At 42.9% G+C, this 9,891-nt stretch overlaps 1 pseudogene; it reads right to left on the reverse strand.

The window, feature by feature from the left end:
• Positions 1–1,316: 1,316 nt before the first annotated feature.
• LOC128700918 (5S ribosomal RNA) lies at positions 1,317–1,435 on the reverse strand (annotated as a pseudogene).
• Between the last annotated feature and the right edge of the window lie 8,456 nt (positions 1,436–9,891).

Raw genomic sequence — 9,891 nt, forward strand, 5'->3', positions numbered from 1 at the left:
TGTTAGGTCAGGTCTCAGTCATGTTACAGCCAGGTCTCAGTCATGTTGCAGCCAGGTCTCAGTCATGTTACAGCCAGGTCTCAGTCATGTTGCATTCGGGTCTCAGTCATGTTACAGTCAGGTCTCAGTCAGGTCTCTGATCGCGGGTTCTATCCCTGCCCGTGATATGTTTTGTTTACAATCGTGTCATTACGATTTCGTGAGTCACGATAACAACTATGGTAGACACTTGTGTATTTAAGGTAGAATCCTGGTTTTTAATACCAGTACACCTCTGTATTACAAATATTATCTCTGTCCACAACAGGATTCGAACCTGCAAACTCAGCATCAGAGTACACAGTACTTTATCCACAACGTTTGCAGGTTCGAAAACTGTTGTGGACTGAGAGATAATGACAATAATTTCGCTTGTTTGCGAATTGTTAGGAATTGACTTACGATAACAACACTTCCTGCCCTCCTGCCGCTGTCAGGGTTCAGGGAACCAGCATCGTAGATATTGTAGACGAATGGTTCAGAGAACCGACAAGTTGATAAATTAGACATATGTGCAACACTTGGGTATTTTCAATGAGCTATGTGTCTAATTTATCAACATCTTAGATATCGTTTGTCCTCAGGTCGTGGGTGTGTTGCAGAACGATGAGTTTAGAAAGTAATCGAGGTTGAGGATTGTGCATGATTACTTTCTCGGGAGGATAAGTGAGCATGATATCAGAAGCTGTTATCTGCCAGGATGGAGGGAATGCTGTTGTATCCTAACATGACGTAGTTCTTGTATTACAGACATTGGTGCATATAGCTGTTATTTAAATTCATCTCGATGCCTTGGGTATCACTGATAATGGGTTGGGCCAGTATTTGTGTTAGTGGGTTTAAGAAAGACTTGCCATGCATGGGCCAGTAGGCCTGCTGCAGTGCTTCCCCTTTCTTATATTCTTATAAATTATACTTTCTAATAATTCTCTAGAGATATCATTGTTTGGATCACCAGACACCAGCTTCACTTCTGCCATGACATTGATTTCACGTATACCATCAGCAACGTTTCCTATATCAGATTCTTTCCCAAGAATAATTCTTGAAGGTTTCATTTTATGTTTTTCAAGTCTTTTAATGATTCTAATGTGTGCTTGATACTCTGTTTACTATTATATATACGCTAAGTACAGCATTTTTATAATTCTGGCATTAGCACCATAGTTGCTAATGCCAGTCTCTGAACCCATTATTTGCCTCAGTAATGATTGATGTTGGTTCACCGGTACTTCGGGGCCGGGTCTTCTCCAGATGGCGACCCGGCGAAAGATTTATGCCAACAGCATTTGGTGTTCCCAGGCGGTCACCCATCCAAGTGCTAGCCAAAACCAACGTTGCCTAACTTCGCTGATCGGACGAGAAGCGGTGCGTTCAACGTGGTATGCCTCAGTACTGTTTAGGCTTCCGCCCACAGGATGGGTTTAGGGTGCCGAATAAACATGTTAAACTAACTACTTGGGTTTGTACCTTACAATAGTTCCCAGAGCTTTAAATCTGCCTTTTGTAGTGTACATGGAACAACAATGCCAGGATGGGACACATAGTGAAGAGGCCTACCATTAACTTTGAATTTTGATGACCCATTATTGTTACGTTAGCAATGTATTGAACAGGTACACAGAGCATATAACACACCCGTCGTGCACTCGACAGGCTTCAAACCTACAGACAGCACAATCAGCAAAAGATTACAGAAGCAGTGGCGGATAGGAGAAGCAGTGAAGACTAAGAGAAACTGTGACGAATGGCAGAATCAGTGACGAATAGGAGAAGCAGTGAGGGATCGCGTACACAAGCAACAAATGATACAAGTCTTGGCATTACGATGCACCACACACACACTTGTCTAACCCGTCCCAGGAACTAGACACACTCAAGGAAGGTGCTGTAAACTTGTCCAAACACCAGAATCTAAACCTTGGCATATTTTTTTCTCCTCGATGAGAATAGCAAGTGTACGGAGACTTACCTGATGGGAGGTGGAGCAGGAGGAGGAGGTGGAAGAGGAGGAAGAGGAGGAGGAGATGGAAGAGGAGGAGGAGATGGAAGAGGAGGAGGAGATGGAAGAGGAGGAGATGGAAGAGGAGGAGGAGATGGAAGAGGAGGAGGAGATGGAAGAGGAGGAGATGGAAGAGGAGGAGGAGATGGAAGAGGAGGAGGAGATGGAAGAGGAGGAGATGGAAGAGGAGGAGGAGATGGAAGAGGAGGAGATGGAAGAGGAGGAGAAGATGGAAGAGGAGGAGGAGATGGAAGGGGAAAAGAGCTAACCCACTTGCTTCTTGACTCCTTTGGGCTCCAGCAGCGTTATAACCTCATAGAAATCTCCCAACGTTGTCTTCTCCTTCTTCTTACAGTAGTAGTCGAAGCAGTAGTCTGTTATTACCAAGAATTTTAGAAGTAGTAGCAGTAGTAGTAGTGCTAGACGTAATATTGCCATTAATATTATTATATTCACCGCAATGTCTGCATAACTATCATCATAACTACCATCGGAATAATGAAATTACCACTATCACTACAGCAATAAAATAACCACATCATCAGCGCACTACTCCCCCACCCCACCACCAACAGCATCATTGTAAGCATCGCCATCAAGATCATCAGCATTACCATTCATCTCCGGCTCGTCAGGAACAATGTCATTATTAAAAGCATCTCCCGCTAACATAAGCAACTCACTTCCCACCTACAATAAGCCTTAACGAAGATGGATTACTTTGACGAGTAGACTGAAGCAGTCTGGATTTAAATCCCTCAGCCTGTCTCCGGATTCATAACTCTGTTATGGATACAAGGATCTCAACATTCACGCAATAACAGAACAGACGTATTAGGTGAACATCTCAAGTTTGCTTGCAAGGGTTTACATAAATGGTAGATAAATAAACCCAGAGGTACTCCTGTTAAACCTTTTGTGGCCTAGTTCCTCGTCTTTTGTTTATAAGAACATAAGAACATAAGAAAGGAGGATCACTGCAGCAGGCCTGTTGGCCCATACTAGACAGGTCCTTTACAATTCATCCCACTAACAAAACATTTGCCCAACCCAATTTTCAATGCTACCCATGTGCTTTTGTGATATTATCCACAGGATGGATATGAGGTATACAATAAACTAGCCACTACCCTCCACAGGATGGATATGAGGTACACAATAAACTAGCCACTACCATCCACAGGATGGATATGAGGTACACAATAAACTAGCCACTACCCTCCACAGGATGGATATGAGGTACACAATAAACTAGCCACTACCATCCACAGGATGGATATGAGGTACACAATAAACTAGCCACTACCATCCACAGGATGGATATGAGGTACACAATAAACTAGCCACTACCATCCACAGGATGGATATGAGGTACACAGTAAACTAGCCACTACCATCCACAGGATGGATATGAGGTACACAGTAAACTAGCCACTACCATCCACAGGATGGATATGAGGTACACAGTAAACTAGCCACTACCATCCACAGGATGGATATGAGGTACACAATAAACTAGCCACTACCATCCACAGGATGGATACGAGGTACACCATAAACTAGCCACTACCATCCACAGGATGGATACGAGGTACACCATAAACTAGCAACTTCAGGGGCAAAAATCTAAATCTAATCTACATTTAAAAGCAAAATATTTTTGAATTTCTAAAGAATCTAAACCTAAGTAACATAGACACACATAAATTTTAGGTTAGGTTATGTTACATTAGGTTAAGAATACGGAAAGCCAGAATCAGGTTACGAAAGTCATAATCGATTTACGGAAATCCAGAATCAGGTTACGAAAGTCATAATCGATTTACGGAAATCCAGAATCAGGTTACGAAAGTCATAATCGATTTACGGAAATCCAGAATCAGGTTACGAAAGTCATAATCGACTTACGGAAAGCCAGAATCAGGTTACGAAAGTCATAATCGACTTATGGAAAGCCAGAATCAGGCTACGAAAGTCATAATCGACTTACGTAAACCCAGAATCAGGTTACGAAAGTCATAATCGACTTACGTAAACCCAGAATCAGGTTACGAAAGTCATAATCGACTTACGGAAAGCCAGAATCAGGTTACGAAAGTCATAATCGACTTACGGAAAGCCAGAATCGATTTACGTAAACCCAGAATCAGGTTACGAAAGTCATAATCGACTTACGTAAACCCAGAATCAGGTTACGAAAGTCATAATCGACTTACGTAAACCCAGAATCAGGTTACGAAAGTCATAATCGACTTACGGAAAGCCAGAATCAGGTTACGAAAGTCATAATCGACTTACGGAAAGCCAGAATCGATTTACGTAAACCCAGAATCAGGTTACGAAAGTCATAATCGACTTACGTAAACCCAGAATCAGGTTACGAAAGTCATAATCGACTTACGTAAACCCAGAATCAGGTTACGAAAGTCATAATCGACTTACGGAAAGCCAGAATCAGGTTACGAAAGTCATAATCGACTTACGGAAAGCCAGAATCGATTTACGTAAACCCAGAATCAGGTTACGAAAGTCATAATCGACTTACGTAAACCCAGAATCAGGTTACGAAAGTCATAATCGACTTACGTAAACCCAGAATCAGGTTACGAAAGTCATAATCGACTTACGGAAAGCCAGAATCAGGTTACGAAAGTCATAATCGACTTACGGAAAGCCAGAATCAGGTTACGAAAGTCATAATCGACTTACGGAAAGCCAGAATCATGTTACGAAATTCATAATCGACTTACGGAAAGCCAGAATCATGTTACGAAAGTCATAATCGACTTACGTAAACCCAGAATCAGGTTACGAAAGTCATAATCGACTTACGGAAAGCCAGAATCAGGTTACGAAAGTCATAATCGACTTACGGAAAGCCAGAATCGATTTACGTAAACCCAGAATCAGGTTACGAAAGTCATAATCGACTTACGTAAACCCAGAATCAGGTTACGAAAGTCATAATCGACTTACGGAAAGCCAGAATCAGGTTACGAAAGTCATAATCGACTTACGTAAACCCAGAATCAGGTTACGAAAGTCATAATCGACTTACGTAAACCCAGAATCAGGTTACGAAAGTCATAATCGACTTACGGAAAGCCAGAATCAGGTTACGAAAGTCATAATCGACTTACGGAAAGCCAGAATCAGGTTACGAAAGTCATAATCGACTTACGGAAAGCCATAACTGTATTACGAGAAGTCACAGTAGCTACTTAAACATATATTATCGTTAGGTGAGGTTAGGTCAGTTTCATCAGGAAACCGGACAAATGTTTCCTGACGCGGGTCTTATACGATGACCCGCAACTGGAACTTTTGGTCACCTGACCGAGGCCACGGAATGTCAGAAGTGAGGTACGGAAAGCCAGCAGTCTTAACCACAGGTAAATACACAATACACAAATAACCCGCACATAAAAGAGAGAAGCTTACGACGACGTTTCGGTCCGACTTGGACCATTGACAAAGTCACACTAACAGAGGTGGAGCAGGACGGCTATATATAGGCAGGAAGAGGTGGAGGTAGTAGTAGTAGTAGTAGTAGTAGTAGTAGTAGTAGTAGTACAAGAATTGTATATAATACCGACAGGATGAAATGACACATGCACAACACCCGGGCATCCCCACCGTAGACGTTTCGCCATCCAGCCAGCCACTGGATGGCGAAACGTCCACAACAAAGACAACCAGACGCCGCACATGTGTCTTAAGCCAGTGGTGGCTTAACCACTGGGATATATAACACTAGTAAGCCAGGGGCTTTTATGCAGAAATAGGAACACAAGCGAATATAACTCCAAAGTCAGTATAAAACATCTGTCTTCTGTGTTACAGTCACCTGTATTCAACTGAAGAAGCTTGTTGTATGGGCGAAACGTTTCTTTAGTAAAGATACCCATGTGTTACACATGTTTTATTCAACTCTTTATAGGCCCCGTGTACAAGATATATTTTCTGGCTGTTTGTAAATAAAACAGTCTCCCCCTCCCCCGAGCAAATGGCTTCTACAAATCAACCGAACATTCACTAAATCACTTGATTTGCTGCATCAGTGATTGATCTGGTGATCAATTCACATCTAAGTGACGAATATGAATTGAAACTAGATGTTTGTATCCGTCCTGGACCGAAACGTTGGCTAGTTTTATGTCCAATTTGTGGGATGAGAATTGTTCCGGCCATGGTACTAGCCCTAGTCTTTACTAAACCAGCCACTTGCATCAAGACGGGAATGGGAGTACAAGGGACTACTAGGGATTACATGGGAGTACAAGGAACTACTAGGGATTACATGGGAGTACAAGGGACTACTAGGGATTACATGGGAGTACAAGGGACTACTAGGGATTACATGGGAGTACAAGGGACTACTAGGGATTACATGGGAGTACAAGGAACTACTAGGGATTACATGGGAGTACAAGGAACTACTAGGGATTACATGGGAGTACAAGGAACTACTAGGGATTACATGGGAGTACAAGGGGCTACTAGGGATTACATGGGAGGACAAGGAGCTACTAGGGATTACATGGGAGTACAAGGGACTACTAGGGATTACATGGGAGGACAAGGAACTACTAGGGATTACATGGGAGTACAAGGGACTACTAGGGATTACATGGGAGGACAAGGGACTACTAGGGATTACATGGGAGGACAAGGGTCTACTGGGGATTACATGGGAGCACAAGGGACTACTAGGGATTACATGGGAGAACAAGGGGCTACTAGGGATTACATGGGAGGACAAGGGACTACTAGGGATTACATGGGAGTACAAGGGACTACTAGGGATTACATGGGAGAACAAGGGGCTACTAGGGATTACATGGGAGAACAAGGGGCTACTAGGGATTACATGGGAGTACAAGGAACTACTAGGGATTACATGGGAGTACAAGGGACTACTAGGGATTACATGGGAGTACAAGGGACTACTAGGGATTACATGGGAGTACAAGGGACTACTAGGGATTACATGGGAGTACAAGGGACTACTAGGGATTACATGGGAGTACAAGGAACTACTAGGGATTACATGGGAGTACAAGGAACTACTAGGGATTACATGGGAGTACAAGGAACTACTAGGGATTACATGGGAGTACAAGGGGCTACTAGGGATTACATGGGAGGACAAGGGGCTACTAGGGATTACATGGGAGTACAAGGGACTACTAGGGATTACATGGGAGTACAAGGGACTACTAGGGATTACATGGGAGTACAAGGGACTACTAGGGATTACATGGGAGTACAAGGAACTACTAGGGATTACATGGGAGTACAAGGGACTACTAGGGATTACATGGGAGTACAAGGAACTACTAGGGATTACATGAGAGTACAAGGAACTACTAGGGATTACATGAGAGTACAAGGAACTACTAGGGATTACATGGGAGTACAAGGGGCTACTAGGGATTACATGGGAGGACAAGGGGCTACTGCGGATTACATGGGAGTACAATGAACTACTAGGGATTACATGGGAGGACAAGGAACTACTAGGGATTACATGGGAGTACAAGGGGCTACTAGGGATTACATGGGAGGACAAGGGGCTACTGGGGATTACATGGGAGTACAATAAACTACTAGGGATTACATGGGAGGACAAGGAACTACTAGGGATTACATGGGAGTACAAGGGGCTACTAGGGATTACATGGGAGGACAAGGGGCTACTAGGGATTACATGGGAGTACAAAGGATTACTAGGGATTACATGGGAGTACAAGGGACTACTAGGGATTACATGGGAGTACAAAGGATTACTAGGGATTACATGGGAGTACAAGGGACTACTAGGGATTACATGGGAGTACAAAGGATTACTAGGGATTACATGGGAGTACAAGGGACTACTAGGGATTACATGGGAAAGACAGCAGACGATTTAAAAGTCCACACCTAGGCTATCGGCTGAGAGGAGCTGTCTACTTCTGTCTAGGGACTGTTGTGTTTTATCTAAGTTTCTGAATCAGGGATAGAAAAGCAGAAGGCTCTCTCTCCACTCACCAGCCACAGCCAGCGTGAAAGCTGAAAGCTATACCGTATGATATTGGGAAAAATGGCATGGAATTCACAGGTGGAATTGGGTGTAAGACTCGGGGTACACCTACCAGCAGTATGTACCTTAAATTACACATGTTAGTGAACTGCTACCCACAGAGATGCGAGCACCAGGGAGGCTGGGAGAGACGCTGCCGCTATAACCATGACGAAAGGCCTTCGGGTGCTAATAGCTAGGGTCAACACTACCATGTTTTATCGAGCCTTGACGTAGCGTCACCGCCAGGGATGGTGCCCGATGATGCAAGTGACGTACGCTCACTCAGGTACGGAGCATCTCGCTTCCACACTCTCCTGACTAGACAGGTTCCAGAGGCGCTTTTTACACGCTGATGCACTGGGAGAATCGACTTCCAAGCTAGACTAGGTGTGGCTCTATATTGATCCTCCAGCAAGCAAGATCTCAAAAGCTTCGCTCAAGTTGAAAGGGATATCGTGGAGGGATCGTAACGGGTCTGCTGTCTGCTTGCTGCCTCTGCTGGCTTCTTCTGCTTGCTGCCTACTGAACGCAGACTTTATTTCCAAAGAGTCCAATTTCTCTGGAAATTATTGGACAGTATCAAAGAACAGAAAAGGAGGATAAATTACACCATAGTTCCCCACTTATCGTAAATCACAGACAATAACACAGGAACACAGAATAAAGAAGAATAAGGGAAACAGTAATAATTCACATGTAACTATCAAATGGACTAACAACAACAACAGAGATACAATAGACACTCAACCCACAACAACCATAAAACAGCCAAACCTTTTACGTAAATAAAAGATTTAGGTTCTTATATCAGTATATTAAACTAATACCATCATAACTAATAACATTATTATTATTATCATTATCATCATCATTATTATTATTATTATTATTATTATTGTAATTATATTTTTAATTATTATTATTATTATTATTATTATTATTATTATTATTATTATTATTATTATTATTATTATTAATTTCATTCGTGGGATACAGTTTTTTATTTCTATCAGTGTCCCCAAAGTACACTTGCAGTACAGTGTACTTGTAGTGGAGAGTACACTACATGGTCAGTGTACTTGTAGTGGAGAGTACACTACATGGTCAGTGTACTTGTAGTGGAGAGTACACTACATGGTCAGTGTACTTGTAGTAGAGAGTACACTACATGGTCAGTGTACTTGTAGTGGAGAGTACACTACATGGTCAGTGTACTTGTAGTAGAGAGTACACTACATGGTCAGTGTACTTGTAGTGGAGAGTACACTACATGGTCAGTGTACTTGTAGTAGAGAGTACACTACATGGTCAGTGTACTTGTAGTGGAGAGTACACTACATGGTCAGTGTACTTGTAGTAGAGAGTACACTACATGGTCAGTGTACTTGTAGTGGAGAGTACACTACATGGTCAGTGTACTTGTAGTGGAGAGTACACTACATGGTCAGTGTACTTGTAGTGGAGAGTACACTACATGGTCAGTGTACTTGTAGTGGAGAGTACACTACATGGTCAGTGTACTTGTAGTGGAGAGTACACTACATGGTCAGTGTTGTAGTCTACACTGACAACATCCGTCTCAGTGTTGGCTACACTGACAACATCCGTCTCAGTGTTGTAGTCTACACTGACAACATCCGTCTCAGTGTTGGCTACACTGACAACATCCGTCTCAGTGTTGTAGTCTACACTGACAACATCCGTCTCAGTGTTGGCTACACTGACAACATCCGTCTCAGTGTTGGCTACACTGACAACATCCGTCTCAGTGTTGGCTACACTG

This window comes from Cherax quadricarinatus, chromosome 94 (assembly GCF_038502225.1).
Source record: "Cherax quadricarinatus isolate ZL_2023a chromosome 94, ASM3850222v1, whole genome shotgun sequence".
Classification (NCBI taxonomy): Eukaryota; Metazoa; Arthropoda; class Malacostraca; order Decapoda; family Parastacidae; genus Cherax; species Cherax quadricarinatus.